At 42.4% G+C, this 18,201-nt stretch overlaps 1 pseudogene; it reads left to right on the top strand.

The window, feature by feature from the left end:
- The first annotated feature begins 409 nt into the window (after positions 1–409).
- Positions 410–17,677, top strand: LOC135326537 (ankyrin repeat and MYND domain-containing protein 1-like; annotated as a pseudogene).
- The last annotated feature ends 524 nt before the right edge of the window (positions 17,678–18,201 follow it).

Below are 18,201 nucleotides of genomic sequence, written 5' to 3'. Positions count from 1 at the left end.
AACGATGCCTTTCCCAGAAATTGCTCCTCAGGAGCTAGCCACGGCAGGGTGAAGGCGAGCGCGCGCGCGCAGGCCTCAGCGGGGAGAGCCGCTGGCCCTGCAGGAGCCGTGCGGGAGGTGGGGGCAGCCCCAGCAAACGCCGCGCCCCGGCTCCTGCGGAGCAGCTTCGGCCCCCTGCAGACTGTAAGCGAGGAGAAGGCACCCCAGGCTGCACGAAGCGAGGACTCTCCGGGCCTTTCCTCCTCAGGCCTTCGCTGCAGACGCTCCGGGGCCTCCGCGCCGCTGCGGAGGCGCTGCCGGGGCCCGGCGGCGGCCCCGCCTCCCTCGCCCCGCTACCGTCTCCACGGCAACGCGGGCGCCGCCGAGGCGGAGCGCGGCCGCTGCGGAGCCGTCGGCGGGGGCCGCCGCCATGGAGGCCGGTGCCGAGCGAGTTTCCAGTCAGGCGGCGGCCGAGGGCGGCGCAGAGGAGGCGGCAGCGCCCGGCGACGGCAGCGGGCCTGGGGGCGGCGAGGTGCGCGGGCCGCGGGGAGCCGCCGTCGGGGAGCGCCCTGCCTGGCGCAACCGGCTGCAAGCGGGGCCCCCCGCCGCCGCCCCCCGGCCTGGGCCGGGCCGGGGAGCCGGGCCAGGCGGTGGGAGCGCGCCGTGCAGGGCTTTCTGCCTTCGTGTTCCCCACCGGTCCATTTGGCAAGGAGGTGGGTCTCTGAAATGCGGGTTTTTCCCAGGCTTGCATCTCTCCGCTGCCTCTGGGTTTGGGGCAAACTAGGCGGTTTCGCCTTATTTCTTAATAAAGCAGGCGCTTTCCCAGCTCCCCTGCAACATCCGAGCACCTGCTCGGCCAGCGCGCTGGCCCTTGCTGCCCTTTGGGGGCATTCTGTTGCTCTGTGTTCAGGTTAATAATATATTTGCTGCTAAAATGCAAATCGGGACACAGGTTCCCAGATAACATGCTTTTGCCCCCCTGCTTCGAAGGACTTGGTCTGCCCTCACGCTCAGGGTAAGCAGATGGCTGCCGTGATGCCGTTGCCGAGTCCTGGGTCGCTGTCGATGGCTGAACGTGGCCTCAGACCCCAGTGGGGAGAGCGGGAGGCCGGCAGGGGAGGAGGGGATGCTGCCGTGAGCTTTTGGTACAAAGTTTAACCTCTGAAGTGTGAGTGCATCTTCCTGTATGGTGAAAATACCATGAGGAGTGACTAATGTTTCCGGTTCCCTTGTGAGGTTTTTCTCTTCTGCGCCACCAGTGAGTACTGAGCTGCCGTTTTGATTGTCAGGGAAAGCTGCCACGGCAACGTAACTCGAAATCATCCATTAGGGATCGGTTGTCTGCACGGTGGGACATCTATTTTTCCGCTAATGAGTTATACCATTGCGCAGATAGAAAATTTAAAATTAGCTCTTTTTCTCTTCCTCTGGAACTCCATTTGCCTATCAATGCTCCCAAGAATCGGTCTAGCAGAGAAACACAGCCTTAATTCTGGCAATATAAAGACCTCGGCATTGCTCCTCACTGTTGTCTTTTGGGGGCAAACTCCGCGTTCTAAGCAAAAGTCCTAACACGCATCAGGCAGAAGCAGTAGCAGCAGCTCCCTGTCTTCGGTGATGATTATTGTGGCAACTCACTTGATAGAGGGTAGTAGTTTTCGGGTTTTGTTGATTGGGCTGAATTTGCATTGGTGACCTAGAAATGAAAGTCTCCATGGCACCATCCTCTGACGAGGCCTTAGGGAACTTACTTAGCACTTTTCACCTTTTTTCTTTCAAACTAAGAATAGTCATAGTTTATTCAAACTAAGAATAGTCATAGTTTATGCTACAGAATACCAGGGCTACTTTGTTCTCCATAGGGTTCATCCTATCCCTTCAGTTATGCTTTTATTAAAGACAAGCTATATGATTGATTAGGATATTTAGGTGATTTAATTTGAAGAGAAATAACACTGAAGACACACAAATGCCTTTAATAAAGCATTTAAGGAATTGAGGTTTTGATTTAAATGGGAATTTTTTTCAATTACAAAATTTTGATTAATTTCTATAAAACGTCCCCCAAATGTCTGTCTTTTTGCTTAAAAATAATGGATACCTTAAAGTGTTTGTGGCTACAATCAATCACGATTGATCAAATTTCAATCAAAATCCATCAGATGAGTGGGCTGATAGTTAAGGATTTCTTCACTGAAGAGAAAAGGGATTATGGACAAGCTTTTGACTTAGCGTCTGTCACCTTGATACAGTTCAGCACTATGTTTACGTACGATACGATGTTTTTTCAGAACTTTCTACTGAGGGTCAGAAGTGCCAGTTTTAGAGTAGCAATCGAATTTATCTTTTTAGCAAGTAGTGCACAAAGGTGTAATCTCCAGGGACTTCACCTGCAGCTGGAAATTAAAGACCTTATGGCAGGGCTGAAGACGCATGAGAACAGCAATAAACATATATCGTTTTATTTAAATATTATAATTATTTTATTTATTATACATCTTTAGTTATATTTTATTTATAGTATATTGTTAATTGTATTTTATTTATTAATTATTTTTAATTATATTTTAAATAAATATAATTGTATGTAATACAAAATTATTTTGACTACTCACTGCAGACTGCATTTTATTGTACTTTAAGAGTATGGGTTGTTAGGCTGAGGGTGAGTAAAATTCATCAGAAGGTAGGGGTTGGGCATTTATTTGAGTGATAGCTCTTTCTCCAAGCAGAGTTTTGTCATTTGGAAGTAGGAATATTCTCTATGTGTGGAGGTTCTTTCCTTCTGTAATGAAAAAATTGATTTATAAGCATGTTAGCTAGGTGTTTTTCGTTTGGTTTTACTGGGTTTTATGTATTCGGCTGCTTGTTTTTTAGCAAAATATGTGTTTTCATGGCTATGCTGAATGCCCTGTTTTGTCGGATGCAAAATTTCCCAACCAAATGTTTATTGGGATACAGGTCTTTGTGAGAGGTGTTGAACACTTTGATAGGTCTTGGTTTAGCCTGCATCATTTGGCAACATATCAATGAGATAAACACTGCTAAAATAGTATGATCTTCCACCATGACTGCTACATGATGGAAGAGCTGCTGTGGCAACTGGTAAAATCTTGGTGGAGTTTTGAAGACAGTGACTACAGTGAAGTTGAGATTTTGCCTAGTCTTTCTTAACTGTGTAACAGTTTCATCCTCAGTTTCCTGCACCTTGTTAGTGCTGCTCTGTTGCATTAAGGAGGCAATTAAAAATTCACTTATTTCTGTCCTCTGAACAGTATCATTCTTACTGTCCCTTCTCTTTGTGGTGGATTACAGAGATACACGGGACAGTTCTACATGGACCATCGCCATGGGAAAGGGATATGCTACTGGCCTGATGGTTCCAAATTCATTGGAGCATTTTCTCTCAGCCACGTAGAAGGCTATGGGACTCAGGAATGGAAGGACAGCAGAAAATTTCAGGTAACTGGAAAAATGTTGTGCTGTTACCATGATTTCCCTGCCTTTCAAAGTCAGCATGAGTACAGGAAAATTTGAGTGGTTTTTTTTTTTTTTTTTCAGGCAGCTCCATTAGTGTTTGGGTTGTTTAGAGCAAAAGTGTCATGCTTCAGTCTCCAGTAAGCTAGATTGCTCTCTTGAACTACTCAACTTCTACTGTACACAACTTTTGCTTAGGGAAATATTGAAGGAGATAATGTGATACTGCCTGTCTAGAACTGAAAATCTGATGCCTGGAAGAGTTTCTTTTTCCAGTTTCTAATGTAGAAGTCTTCGGTATTTACTCCCCTTGCTAGATGAAGAACTCATTAGCTAGTCAGTACTCTCAACAGACATATTAAGAAGCCAGCAATATGAAACTGAAAAATACTGCATTTGAAGAAACTGTGGAGACAAAGAGCGTTCTGGAGTATCGAGATAGCTAGTTGTCTCTTTTGTATCATTTCCAGGCCTGCTGCTACTAGTAGAAGCTAGAAAACTTGTTTTCTAAGAGTTTATAATTCTTTGTTTTCAAAGAAGAAGAAGGTGTATCTGAAAAGTGCCCAGCGTAGGGCAGCCCTCCCCTCATACTGATACATGGGTATCTCTGCAATAGGAAACAGTGCTTCATCAGATAATCCAACAGATATAACAAAACAATATACAGCCTTTGCATTAAGTTGACCGACAACAACATAACATTCTTGCTGAATGTTGATAATGTGGCACTACTTATGGATTTAGGAGAACTTTAATTTGAATAGATCATGTATAATCTGAAACTAAGGGAAAAATAGAACACCCTCAGGTTATAATCAAACTTGAAATTTTATTCTTGCCAGTCATAGTGCTTTTTCCTGGTTCTTTATCTCCATAGCTAAACAGTTCAATGAGTGAAGCAGTTAATTTGTGTTCCAAATAGCTGTTCTGAGGTTGTGATAGCCTTGTGTGAATATGCCTTGAGCCGTGTGTGTGATCCAGAAACACCGGAGATGCATCAGCCTGCTTGAATTTGGAAGCGGTGCTCATGCATTGCTTAATATAGTGTCATATCAAACTAGGATGGTTTTCTAAGGAGGCTAAAACTCCTGTCTTGTAGTGCTGTATTTGTGTCTGAGACTCTTCTGTTGGCATGAAATAAAAACGTGTTGTCATGCTTGCAAGGTTGTCCTGAGGTTAATTACCATGTTGTCCTGAAGTTAATGACCATGGTAAGAAAAGAAATAGCTGGGAACTGCGCTACCTTTCCCATACTCTACGCCTGTGCAGTTGTGTGTCAGAGGTGTTTCTTCTGATTTGGAAAACATTACTGAAAATCTATCCTGGTCTAAAAAGTAGCAGTGTGGCTAATGAATGCAAAGCTGGATACAGAATAGTATAAAACAGAATCCTGCTCAGGCTAAAATCTATGTGAAATTTCATCTAAACATAACATCCCAATGTAGTTAAATTTAGGGCCTTCCACTGTTCTTGTACTGGAAAAGTTAATGGGTTTGTCATTAAATGAATCAAACTGACTGTGAAGGCTTTGTAGTACAGAATGGCTTCAGCAGTTATTACTCTGCCAATAAGAAATGGACCAATAAGACACAGGCAGAACAGTTGAGATAGAAACCAGACTTTAATTGTATAACTTGTTTGATCTCTGATTGATACTAACGAGCTTACTCGTTTCTTAAGGGGCTGTACAACTCTGATGAGCGATTTGGACCGGGAATTGAGAGCTATCCAGATGGCTGTCAGGATGTTGGCTTGTGGCTGAGGAATAATTAAACTATGTACTGAAGTACCTGGTTATTTTTCTGTCTCGGATCATCCAGAACACTTCAGATATGTTGATGCCAGTTCTCAAAGGACGTATATTTCTGTTGAGGGGGACCCATTTCTCCGTAGCTATAAACGTCTCCCCTTTGATGACAAGAATATTTTGCCTGAAGGAGTTTTTGCCTATTCCCATAACACAGATCATCTTACTTTGACTTGCACCTTTCTGAAAGAGTGTGATGCTTCATATTTTCAGAATACCTCCAAGCTGCCTGAGGAAGAACCTTGGCCTGTTGCAAAGTAACCCCCTTACTGGTCAGAATGCAGATGCATGTTTATAAGCACAGGTAGCTGTTGATCATTTGTTTTTTATGTATGGATTTTTATAAATCATATCTATTATTTTCAAATATAAGTTGCATGATTGAAGCTGCTCTCCAAAAGTTTTTTTATAGTCTTGAGATGACAGGTTGCCAATGAGGATTTTTTTTAAATGAAACAAACAATTTGCGATACCAATGGTACCTTTCTGTGGTTGTCTTAACTCTTATTCTACTTCAAGGCTATAGAAAACATGCTGCAGCAAGTCTGCAGCTACTTGTAACTGCCCACTGAGCCTTAGGTTTATGTGTAGCTTGATACTTGTACATGGAGATGTTCTTTGGGCAGGCAGAGTATGTTTTGGTTTGCTTTGTTGCTGGGAACACGTGCCACATGTGTGTATTTTATAGCCATAGCTAAAGCTGGTTATATAAATCAGATACTAAACAGATATGAATGTGCATGCTAAATATTCTGTTTGTAGAAACACTTGGCAGTTAGATTTTGCTTTCTAATTTTATAGGTGTTGGATGGCTGGATATTTATGAACTGTTCTGTAGCCAAAATCTGTGTGCTGCTGCCAGCAGCCCCTAGACTAGTTTGCCTTTCTGCCTGTAATTTAAGCAAACTTATACTATCTGAAATAGTTCTTAAAATGATAGCTGTTCATATTTTTGCATCTTACCCAGCAGCATGTTTTGCTCTTGATGTGTTTTTTCTTTAATTGCATTAGCGGCCTAAGAGTACCTAGCTGCTTAAATGCATCAGTGCTTTTTTCTCCTTTGCTAGGTGCTGTGAAGCAGAGTTTACTTCAGACGTCAACTTCATTCTCAGTGGAGTCCGCAGTACTTATGGGCCTCCAGGCCCCAAAGAACTTGCCTCAGAGCAGTTAATTCAGAAAGCGGCAAAAGGAGGCTTTGATGGGGTCTATACGATTCTGAGGGATGAGCTTGCTCATCCGGACGTAGCAGACAAACATGGATACACAGCACTTGCTGCTGCCGCTGTAAGACTCTGAGAATGACTCTTTACCATATGATGAGAAATTCCTGGTGTAGTAGCCTGGATTAGATTTTTCTCTTGTTCCATTACATAGTAAGTGTGAAGGGAGTGTTCAGTAAACAACAAAAGAGCAGGTGTGGCATGAGGAATATCTGTAATGAATGGTATCATGCCAAACCCCACAGTAAATAATAATCTACAAAAAGAAGCACTTCAGTAAACATTAGAGATTATTTTAGCTGTCAAGTTTGTTTTCCGTTTGTGATTATGCAGTGGACTAGATCTGCGTTCTTGGGTATGACCCTGTCCTTATTACTGTTTTTTTCTTGTCCAGTCATAATCACATTCAGACAGGGTTATTTTGTTTTTGCTGGCAAGGGGTGGTGGTTAGAAACTGTGCATGTATGACTTGCTGTAGGGGAGGATGACCTCCGCTTTTCTTTGTGCCCTTTTCAGCTACCTGAATAGCTGGCATTCATTGTAAAAGTCCAGCAAAATTTAGATAATAATTTAGGGTGCTATATTTCTTTCTGTGTGTGAATCCTCACTGAGTTCCTGTGAAAGCTGGTAGAAATTGTTATAAAAAAGAGAGGAAGGTCAGGGATGTACTTGAGGATGCTCCAAGATACACATTCTGAACCCCGTAAGACATGGTTCAGTATCGTGTTTTTATTGTGTGGCAAATATAAACCTGAATTAGTTCAACAGTGTTGGCTGTCACTACTTTCAAACTGTGCTGCCTATTCTTTCCATGTAGAAACCTGCAAGTGCGTGAGTGTATGTGCAAGTACAGATGTTTACAAAATAAAATAACATCCTGAAGCATTTTCTCCTCTACAGGTTACTTCCCACAACGATATTGTCAATCTTCTTCTCGATAGTGGAGCTGATGTGAATAAGTGTAGTGATGAAAGATTATCTGCTCTCTCCATGTGCTTTATTCTGTATTATCCAGCAGAATCTTTTAAGGGTAATATTGCTGAGAGGAACCTGCACAGCTGCAAGGTTGGTTTATTTCTAATCTAAAATGTCAGAATCATGATATATTATCGTCTCAAGCTGTAAGTTTACTTTTCAGAATTACTTTACTGTGTTGACTCCCTAGGAAAAAGCCAGAACTTTTGTGCATCTTGCACTCTGAGGATGCAGAGTATTCTCTGCTCTTACACTACTAAGTCCTACTTCAAATGACCAAGCTCCAGTGCAGAAACAAGCTTACTCTGCAGTTGAAATAGGGCACTGTATTAATAGCACAGATGTGAGGCCATGTCTGCTAGGTATTTAAGACAGCGAAGATGCAGTGGGCAACTGGTGGGAATTACGAAAGCATCCAAGCAGGACAAGAGGATTTAGGTGGTTCCGATAGCACAGAGTCCTGCTGGCATGGTTGAAGTGTCAAGCAAGAAGCAATTCAACTGTCAGAGGAGTCTCTTGACCCTTAGGGAGTGTTTACAAAGGAAGACTCATGACCCTAGGCTTCCTCCTGCCGAAAAGAGAAGTAACTGCTTTAAATTGTCCTGTGGAGGAGCATGATACATATTTTGTAAGAGTACAAACCATGCAGTGGGGAAGGAGATGATAACAAGGGTGAAGCAGAGGGTCAGGAGTCGCCAAACAGTCTGAGAAGATAGAAGGAATCAAAGAGGGGCCTAGGCAGGTAGGGACTGTGTGGTCTTGGACGTGTTTCAGAGGAGGCTAGAAATGTAAGGATGTTGCTGAGGCTTTCAGAAGAGGCTACACAGGTCTAAATGCCCTCAAGAAACTTGTTGGAAATGAACTACAGAATAGTTTTTGGTTGCTGTAAAGTACCTGTTCAAGTTCCAAGAGTATGTTTAAGTGGTGGCCCGTTACCAAAGTTGCAAGACTTTTGTGGGAAGGAAAGAAAGAGAGAGAGAGAGATGTATATAAAGCAGATGCTCAGAGATTCACAGAAAATCAGTGTGAAACTATTGCTTCTCATTTTGGAGTGAGAAAAGGAAATTAGGAATAAACAGGATTTGTTTCTGTCACGGTCTCTAAGATTCAGAAAGGAAAATGTGCTTTGCTTTCTCTTTTCCTCTGAGTTGAATACGAATCCAGAAGATTTGGAAACAGTGGTCTTGGAGGTCCTAGTTCTACATTCTCGTGCAAAATAATGCAGGTTGAAAATCTGTAAGAGTCTTGTAAACATGTTTTACTCACAAAGGAAATTGAGCAAGAAAATGTTCAGTTATTTGGTTTATTTAAAAAAAAACTTAGTTACAAATTACTTCTAAATGATTTCCCTATCTGTTGTTAACTGAATTCCATTATTATTACATGCTCTTGTATTACTGTTATTACTTGTATTATTGTTCTGATGACTGAATATGCTGACTCACCCATTGAAAGTGTGGTTTTTCATTTTTGTAACTACTTTCTTTTATTTTTTTAATCTTCAAGCAGAACGAACAATCAGAACCGTCAGAAACAGCTAATGTGTCTGAAGGCGTAATCGCAGAGTAAGTCTCACTTATGCCCTATGAATGGGAGACAGAGTCTCCTAAGTCTCTTTGAACATAGAAGGCAACAATTAGTATTTCACATATTTCACAGAAGGGTGCAGCTATTGCAGGAAAAGCTAGTCAGATGTCAGTATATTTTTGTTTGTTTAACTATAGAAATCTCGTGTTCATATCAGTAGAAGCCACTCGTTTATATGCTCTGTTATAATTCAGGTTGGCAGAGTGTGAAGAGTGAAGCTGGAAAGTGTAGTTCAAGCTAAGGACCTCATGCTTGAACAAGACAAGATTTCTTGATTGCATACTTTGCAGCTTGTCACAGTCTGCTATGCACACCTGCAGTGTAGTGTGGACATGAGGAAAGATAAGAATATATTCAGCTTACTCTTTGAAGTTTTGACTACATTTGACCGTGCTGGTTGTTTTCTACAGGTGTCTGTTTAGCCGCGTGGCCTGAAATGTAGTCTTTTTGTCTTGCTTTTATGGATCCCCCAAAGGGCCACATCTTGCCTTTTGTTTTGCCTCCAGAGCAGTCCCCAAAGATGATGAAATTTTTGTGTTGGGTTTTATGCCAGCGTAGGTCACTTTGACGTCTTAGAATTCCCACAATGAAAATTCCCTGTTGGCCTTCTTGCCCTTCATCCCTTGCATTTGGCTTTTGTGGCACATCTTGCCACCTCCCTTGCTTCTCTCATGAATATTGTGTGTGCGTTGCATGTTTTTCATTGGAATATAAAGATGCACTGAATGTAGGGCTTGTGAGTAAAAATGAGTTAATGCCATGTGAGAAAAGAGGAGCCTCTGCCCAGATCACTATGTGGTAGAGTTTCTGGGTGGTATCCAAGGACTGTTTGCTTTTTTTGATGGTGTTAGGTTTCTTTTTTAGGGGTGTGCATGTGTATTTTGCCTCCATGGAAATACAGATGGAATCATCAGCCTGCTGAAATACACTGTCCTAGTCCAGCATAGCTCTTGTTCCAGCTTTGGTTAAGGGAAACACAGAAAAAGTATCTCTGTTTTCTTGGGATGGATGAATGAAGTACGATAGAGGAAAGAACCCTCCAAACAGTCTTAGATGACAGGAAGGAGGAGTCAGTCTGTTTCTGTCATTAAACAAGTCTCACACTAAACGTTTAGAAGTGACACATGAGTGAATAGTGGAGATGCAGGGAACCTTACTTTGCCTATCCATTCCCATGCAACCCGAAGGAACTGCTTTTAAGTGCTGCCTTTTTAGTTTGGAGGGGTGAGATACCCTCTTCAGGTAATAATATTGTTGCCTGGGTGGAGCACGGCAGTTGTTGTGACACTGCTCTAAAGAATGAAGTCTTGTCTCTGCCAAATGCCATTTTTAATGTCTGCACCTGGGAGTCATCTTAGTTCACCATCATTTAGAGGTTTTTTGCAAGATGCTAATGAGTGATTCTGGTATTTTCCATGTCAACTTTAGACAGCAGAAGAGATGGGCAACAATCCAGCTGCTGCTTCACCGAGGTGCAGATCCCAATGCATGCTGGATACCAGCACCCCTTCTCTTCCTTGCCATTAAAGCTGCAGATGCAGAAGCAGAGAAACTCCTCTTAGAAAGGGGAGCCAGGACTGATGTGCGGCTTCCATCCAAGGTTTTATTGCATTATAATTGATAATGATGTAGGATTCTAGATGAGTGCAGCAGCTTCTGTGTCCTGCTGTAAAATCTGCAAGTAAGAACCAGGTTTAGAATGGACAAAAAGCTGTTTAAAGTGATTATCCTGTTCAAAGAACTATTTTATAGAAAGAACTCAAAACTCCTTATTCCCTGAGTTTTCCTTCCTCATTATGTTTTCTTGTTGCCAAGCCCATGAATGACTGGGGAATGCTTGTGAAGCTGCTCCTCAAGTTGGTAACAGCTGTTGTGATTTTGGTACATTGTGTATCTGGTACCTTGAGCTTTCCACTGTCCTGTAACTCAGTTTGTAGGTTCATGGTGGCTGAAAGTGAGACACAGTATGTGGGAAGAGGAAGCTGGGATTATTCTTTTGAAAATATTTGGTACTGTTTTAAGTTGCGATAAACAGGAGTCTAATGCTATGTTTCTTTTTTCAGTTTGGGAGTTTAACCCCTCTCCACATAGCTGTATCTATTCCTGGGGAGGAAGGAGTCCAGATAACACAGTACCTCCTGCATTCTGCACCAGATCTTGATGCAAGGGCAGAAGATGGAAATGAGGTATATGGTCCAGACCAGGTATGTTGCTTTGTGAGCTCAGCTTCTTGCAGCTGTTGAAGGCTGCACAATACATAAGCAGAGAGTTGAGCTTCCTGCCTGCTTGATTTCCGTGAAATTTTTGCATCCTATTGGAATAACTATGTTCCTTTAAAAAAAAAAAAAAAATTAAAAAAAAGTAAAAAAAAAAGTAAAAAAAAAAAAAGCCACTGGAGGTCTGTATTATTGGGTTACAGTAAACACATCCATGTGTTTTGATGCCCCAGAACATTTTTGCTGTCATGCCTCGTTTAAGGCAGAGGTTAAAAGTCTCTTGTGGGCAGTCTAGTATAAATGCCTGAAGGTATAATGAGAGCAGTGAACATAGGACCACTGTCAGAAACAGATACATGATGGGACCTGCTTGTTTCATCTCCATGGAGCCTGCCTACTTGTTTTTGTTTTGTTTTGTTTTCCTTGAACACAGACTCTTTCTGCTGGATTCCTGCAGCATTCACTGTGCCCCCAGAGTTACAGAAAGATAGCTCTGCAGTAAACTTTTTTGGTAGTACAGAACTTTTTGGTTAGGGTTGCCATTTTTTATGATAATTGTCTACTTGTGATGGAGCTATACCAGCGAAAAGTGCTCTTTTTGGCATTTGTTACCTGAGGAATTACTTTACGTTATAGTACTTAAATCATTTCACAGAATTACCAAACAGTTGAGAGTTTGGAAGGGACCTCTGAAGATCGTCTGGTCCAAAACCCCAGCTCAAAGGAGGGTCAATGAGAGCAAGTTGCTCAGGACCTTGTCCAGTTGGGCTTTGAATATCTCTAGGAATGGAGACTCCATGGCCTCTCTGGGCAGCCTCTTCCAGTGTTTGATCACCCTCACAGGAAAGAAAAGATTTTTATTATGTTTAAGTGGAATTTCCTGTCTTTCAATTCCTACCCATTGCTTCTTGTCCTGCCACTGGGTGCCACGGAGAAGAGTGAGGCTCCAGCTTGTTTACTCCCTCCCATCAGGTATTTATACACATTGATAAGATCCCCCTGAGCCTTCTCTTCTCAAAGCTAAACAATCCCAGATCTCTCAGCCTCTCCTTGCACGAGAGATGCTCCAGTTCCTTAATCCTCTTTGTGGTCCTTTGCTGGGCTTGCTCCAGGGGAGTCCAGAACTAGACACACAGATGTGGTCTGACCAGGGCTGAACAGAGGGGAAGGATCACCTCCATTGACCTGCTGGCAACGCTCTCTAATGCTGCCCACGATGCTGTTGGCCTGCTTTGCTGCAAAGGCACGTTACTGGTCATGTTCAGCTTGTCCACCAGGACCCCCAGGTCCTTTTCTGCAGAGCTACTTTCCAGTAGGTCAGCCCCCAGCATATACTGGTGCCTGGGGTTATTCCTCCCCAGGGGCAGGACTCTGCACTTCCCTTTGCTGAACTTCATGAGGTTCCCCTCTGCCCATCTGTCCAGTCTCTCGAGGTCCCTCTGAATGGCAACGCAGCCCTCTGGTGTATCAGCCGCTCCTCCCAGTTTGGGATCATCAGCAAACTTGCTGAGGGTGCACTCTATCCCTTCATCCAGGTCAATTAGTAAACAGTAGTAAACAACTTAACCAGTATTGTCCTTGTATTGACCCCTGTAGGTACACCACTGGTGACTGGCCCTCGGCTGAACTTCATGCCACTGATCATAACCCCTTGAATCCGGTAGTTCAGCTAGTTTTCAGTCCTCACTGTCCATTTATGTAAGCCATACTTTAGGAGCTTGTCTATGCAGACGTTGTGGGAAAAAGTTTTGACAGCCTTACTGACGTCAAGGTAAATGACATCCACTGCTCTCCCATCTTTCACCAAACTGGTCATCTCCTTGTAGAAGGCTATCAAGTTGTTCAGGCTCGATTTCCCCTTTGTAAATCCAAGCTGACGACTCCCATTCACTTTCTTTTCCTTAGTATTTTTGGAAATGGCTTCCCAGAGGATGTGCTTCATCACCTTCCCAGGGATTGAAATGAGGCTGACGTACTTGTAATTCTGCAGATCCTCCTTCTTGCCCTTCCCGAATATAGGAGTGACATTTGCTTTCTTCCAGTCCTCAGGAACCTCACGTGGTAGCCATGACATTTCAAAGATAATTGAGTGACCTTGCAATGACATTGATGGGCTCCCTGACATCCCATCAGGTCCTAGTCACTTGAAAAATGAGTTGGCTTGTGTAACAGGAAAGATAAGATTTGTCTTGTCATGACAGTGGCTAAGGTGAATGTCTGTTTGCAGTCCAGGGAGGTTTAGATAGCTTCTTCAGTTTGTATTGCAGTACTTTCTCCTTTAGTAGCAATCAGGATGACTTGGTACCTATTTGCAAACAGTATGCAGTTATAAAATGCCCAGATGCAGTGCAGGCTATATTACTTTCTGACATACCATTTTTTATTTTTTTATATTGGTCTGGTAAGCCTATATTCATGCACCTTAAATGAATGACATGTGAATGAACTTGAGTGAAGACCCTTTTTGCCTGATAGCTTGCTTCTTTCTTCCACCCCTCACTGTATCATTTGGCCCAGTAAAAGTTATTAAATTCTGTCTGTAAAATTTTCCTTCCCTGGATTCCTCCAGTGGAATCAAATTTCTTAATGTGCAGTGCTGAAGATGATTTAGGCAGATGGAATCTGAATGTAAAGAAGGAAGTAGAAAAAGGGTGGCCATTGCTTTGGTGAGGCTGAACAAGTCTCGTCCATGATTGACATCCAGAGCAATGGGTGACCAAGCAGTTGATTTTCTTCTGTATGTCTCTGAGCTATGTTACAAATGTTCACATAATCTCACCTAGATTCCTCTGCCTCAAACCAGAGAAACCCAGTTGTCCCGTGGTGTCACTGTGCACCTGAAGAATGAAACAGGACCACCAAAAGGGTACTTCTCCTCCTATTTTGGTCCTGTTCCAGAAGAAGGTGGAAGGAGTGCATTGCATATTGCATGCGAAAGAGAGGATAACTGTGAGGTAAGAGCATGGCATCCGAGGTTCTGCTCATAGAGAGTACTTATAAGCTAAACTCCCCAAATGACATATCTGGGGAATGAATACTTTTCATCCCTCTGTAAGGAGCTGATTGAATTCCTGGGATAAACTCCTTACGCTGTGAATTATTAGTGTTGTACTGATTAAAAACCCATTAGCACTTGAGAAAAAATATTTCTTAAGTCTTTAGAATTCTGTTTAACACAGGAAATTCCTCTGCTTAAGTTTCCATTAGTGACTTGGCCATTAAGTTTTACTATTCACAAGGCCAGTTTGAAGCTGGACAGTCTGAGTTTTCTCATGTGCTAACCTTTGAGCATTTTACCGTAGTAACATTCTTCTAGCAGATTTACGAGGTGTGCACTTGGAGGAAGGAGAGGTTTTTGAGAGAGGAGATGTACTTCTTCAGAGGCAAGCTTACGTATACCCTTTGGCAGCAGGGTTAATGAGATTTGGTAACCTGATGGAGAGGTTTATGCATAACACTACCATGCTTGGGGTTCTTAGCCATGAGAAAATGGAGGTATATTTTTGCTATAGGATCATAGCTTAGGTGAAAGGCTTGAACGTGTTTTATGCTGCTCATTTTGTTCATTATTGTTACATATACATTATATTTAAAAGTTAACATTATTATGATCTAATTCCACCTTTTTCTGCACCTGCCTACACAGCATGCCAGAGATGTTATCCGCCTCCTTTTAATGCATAAGGCAAATCCAAACACACTGTGGAGTGGCCATTCACCACTTTGCTTAGCAATCGCCAGTGGGAATGATTTGGTGAGCATCTTTGAGTTCCTCTTTACGTGTGTTGTACTCCTCCATTTGTCTCTGCCTTCTCTGATGACAGGCAGACTTGGGTAACTAGTTATGTTTGCCATAATTCATTCCCAGAGAAAGTACTAAATTTGCTTTTCTTTCAAACCTGTGGATGTTGCATGAGCTGAACTAGAGGAGCCCTGTAGTATGACAGTGATAGCTAGAAATATTTGGTAAGATTCAGAAGGGTATAGCATTCAGAGAAGAGTATCCATTTTTATGAATCACAAGAACATGCAGTTCTCTTACAGGCTACCTCCCCACTCAAATCATCCCAGCCAAATGGGCATTACGGGGCTCAGCACTCCACAGAGGAGGCTTACAGCTCACACAGTAGAGTGCAATATGTGAAGTCAGCACCTACCTTCCCTGAGCAGGGAATGGCCTCCCTTCTGCTCAGACAAGGCCCTTAAGAGTGGGTCCACAGCAGCCAGCATGCTGCGAGAGAAAGTGTACCAGCAAAACAGGTAATGGTGACAAAGTGGTGTGTCTGCAGTGCTCTGCTCCTCTTGGAATACAGCTCCAGGCTCCTGGTTCATCTTCTTTGTGGAAAACAAGGGAGGAGAGTGAGGGGGTAAGAGTTGCACCCAGGCTGCCCACTAAGCTCAGCCGTTGTGCAGGCAACCAGCCAGCACAAGGCCAGGGGAAGAACAATTGGAAGGGAGCAAGCGTGACTGTGTAGCCTAGTGGTTCAGGTAATAAGCTGATAGGGGCAGGGTTTGGGTCTAATTTCTGTTTCTCGGGTTACTTTCTCCTGTGTAAAAGCACGCTAATAATTCAGTCAGGCATTGTCTTGGAAATGCAGATGTGAACAAAGCGAGGGGAAGCCACTTTCAGTGTTACTGATGAAATCAAAATTTTACCTCTCGTTCTGTCACTGCAAGTTTTATACTGTGTGTTAGGATTAATGGTAGATCATAATGGAAAAGATCTACTGTGTATTGTTACTTTTTAGTTATATTTATTTCAGTAGAAAGTTATCAATCATCTGGATACAATATAATAGGGAGCTACAGGATGGACTGCAGAAGTAGATACAGTAGAAATGGATGCAGCCAAATACAACAAAAAATAGATTCTGTATCAAATGTTTGAACCAGAACATTTTTCCTTATGTTATCTTTGTTTCTTTTAAAAGACAATTTAGGTATTTTTCTGGGAAAAAAGAGTTTACTGCATCTTTGATTTGTTTGTACAGAAAAGATGAAATTTCAGGACTTCCCACGGAATGGAATGGAAAGTCCCATATCCAACACATTCTACTGCTTCTCCTGCCCCTCTCAGAGGCTAACATTCAATGGAGTGATGATCTAATAGACCATAAACGTTCAACCTCTCTAATCCTTATCTTTATGGTAAAACATAGGTGGTTTTAGTATATTTTATGAAACCTACCCTATAGCATCTTGGTCTGGCTGGGGTATCGCTTTTCTGCTGTGAAACTGTCAAAATGCATCTCCAGCAATTATCTGTTGCATTTGCAGGCAGTGGTCGAACTCCTCAAACATGGGGCTGATCCAAATCTGCCATTAAGCAGAGCAGTAAGAAGTGCCCTCTGTACAGCTGTCAGTACCACATATGAACAGAAGAGAACAAAAGCACAGAGGATTGCTTTGGTGAGAGAAATGTGGGGTTTTTTTGTTGTTTTTAACTTCAGGAAAAGCAGTAATTTTTATCAGGTGTGTTGAGTTCCATTTCTCTTTAATGGGCAAGCTGATTTTTTTTTTTTTTTTTTTGCAGAACAATTCATTTGTGTCTCTTCCCAATGCTATTTGTTTGTCTCCTAAGGAATAGAGGTTTTGTAAGGAAATTTGTTTTCATGTTTGAATGAAGGTGATGGCAACCTCCTTGTGTAGAAGAGGAAACACTGCATTTAAAGCAGATGGGGGGTTGCCCATGGCCCTGTCAGATCTGACTGTTCCCTTGCTTGTAAACACAGCTGGCATCCACATGAAGAAAGATGCATTGCATTTGATTGTGCTATATAAAGTAGTTGATAAAGTGCACTTTCTCACCTATGATGAGCTCAATGGAAGCATTTGGCCTTGTGAAAACTGGACATTTTTCCCTCGTCCCATAAAGCACAGAGCTGACCTCATTGAGAATGGAGGGGAGGAAAACTGCCGTTGAGGAGCACTAGGAGAGGAGGTGATTTCTCCAGCCGGGTTCTGTTCTACCCCTGCGTCACTAATTGTCCATGCTTCATCTGTTGCTGCAAGATTAGGTTGTGAGATATCCAGAAACAAATAGCAAATGCCTCCAAGAAGGTTTTATTTACAAAACACATGTAGATTTAACAGTCCATCAACGGCTCTCCAGTGGCAGAAGAAATGCACAATTTGGTACAGAGTAGCCACACAAATCGAGGTTAAGCTCTGATATTCAGCCCTGTCTCTAACTGTGGCATGGACACAGTATAGTTAGAAAGCTGGATGTCAAATGTTTTGCTTTCTTTTTTCAGGTTGATAAGCTGCTTGAAGCTGGCGCGGATATCCTTGCACCAGTTACTCTTAGGGAAGGACAGCAAAAAGCAGTGGGAACAGCTGTCGACTATGCCTATTTTGAATATTATCAGGTATGACTTCAGTTCCCGTAACTGAAGATACCGTGTTCTTTGCATTCATCAGAACAAACAGCCTCTTGTGTCCTTAGGATTTGTCTAGGGCCTTCTTCAGAAGCTTTCACTGAAAATTTACTTTTCCCTTCATTTGTCTTGAGACTCATTTCATTTGCTGCCAAACTTATGACCACCCGAAGACTGAATACCTCTAGTAGTTTTGCCTGTGAAGGCAATCCCTGTTGTCACATTTTATAGTAAGATTCTGTTCATAATTGGTTTGTAAAGAGTTAGCTGTAATTCTACATCCAGCCATTAAAAACGGAAGTAACGTGTGTTTCCATGAGGCTACAATCAAAACAGGAAAAGCTGTTATGAGATATATATATATAGTAGATAATAAATTTAGGTATGTTATAAGCTATGATAATAAATTACTGATCAGTCAAACTTCAAAATAAAGGGTTAACCACTTATTAAAGTCATCCTTAATCATTATTTAACCCCTTATAAAAAGAATCTTCCTATGAAGTAGAACTAAGAATTTTCTGCCCAGTTTTTTTTGGGGGGGTGGCAGGGGATGTATTTGT

Source organism: Dromaius novaehollandiae, unplaced genomic scaffold (assembly GCF_036370855.1).
Source record: "Dromaius novaehollandiae isolate bDroNov1 unplaced genomic scaffold, bDroNov1.hap1 HAP1_SCAFFOLD_63, whole genome shotgun sequence".
Lineage (NCBI taxonomy): Eukaryota > Metazoa > Chordata > Aves > Casuariiformes > Dromaiidae > Dromaius > Dromaius novaehollandiae.
The sequence above is the reverse complement of the archived record's forward strand: the minus strand, read 5'-3'. Positions and strand labels throughout refer to the sequence as shown.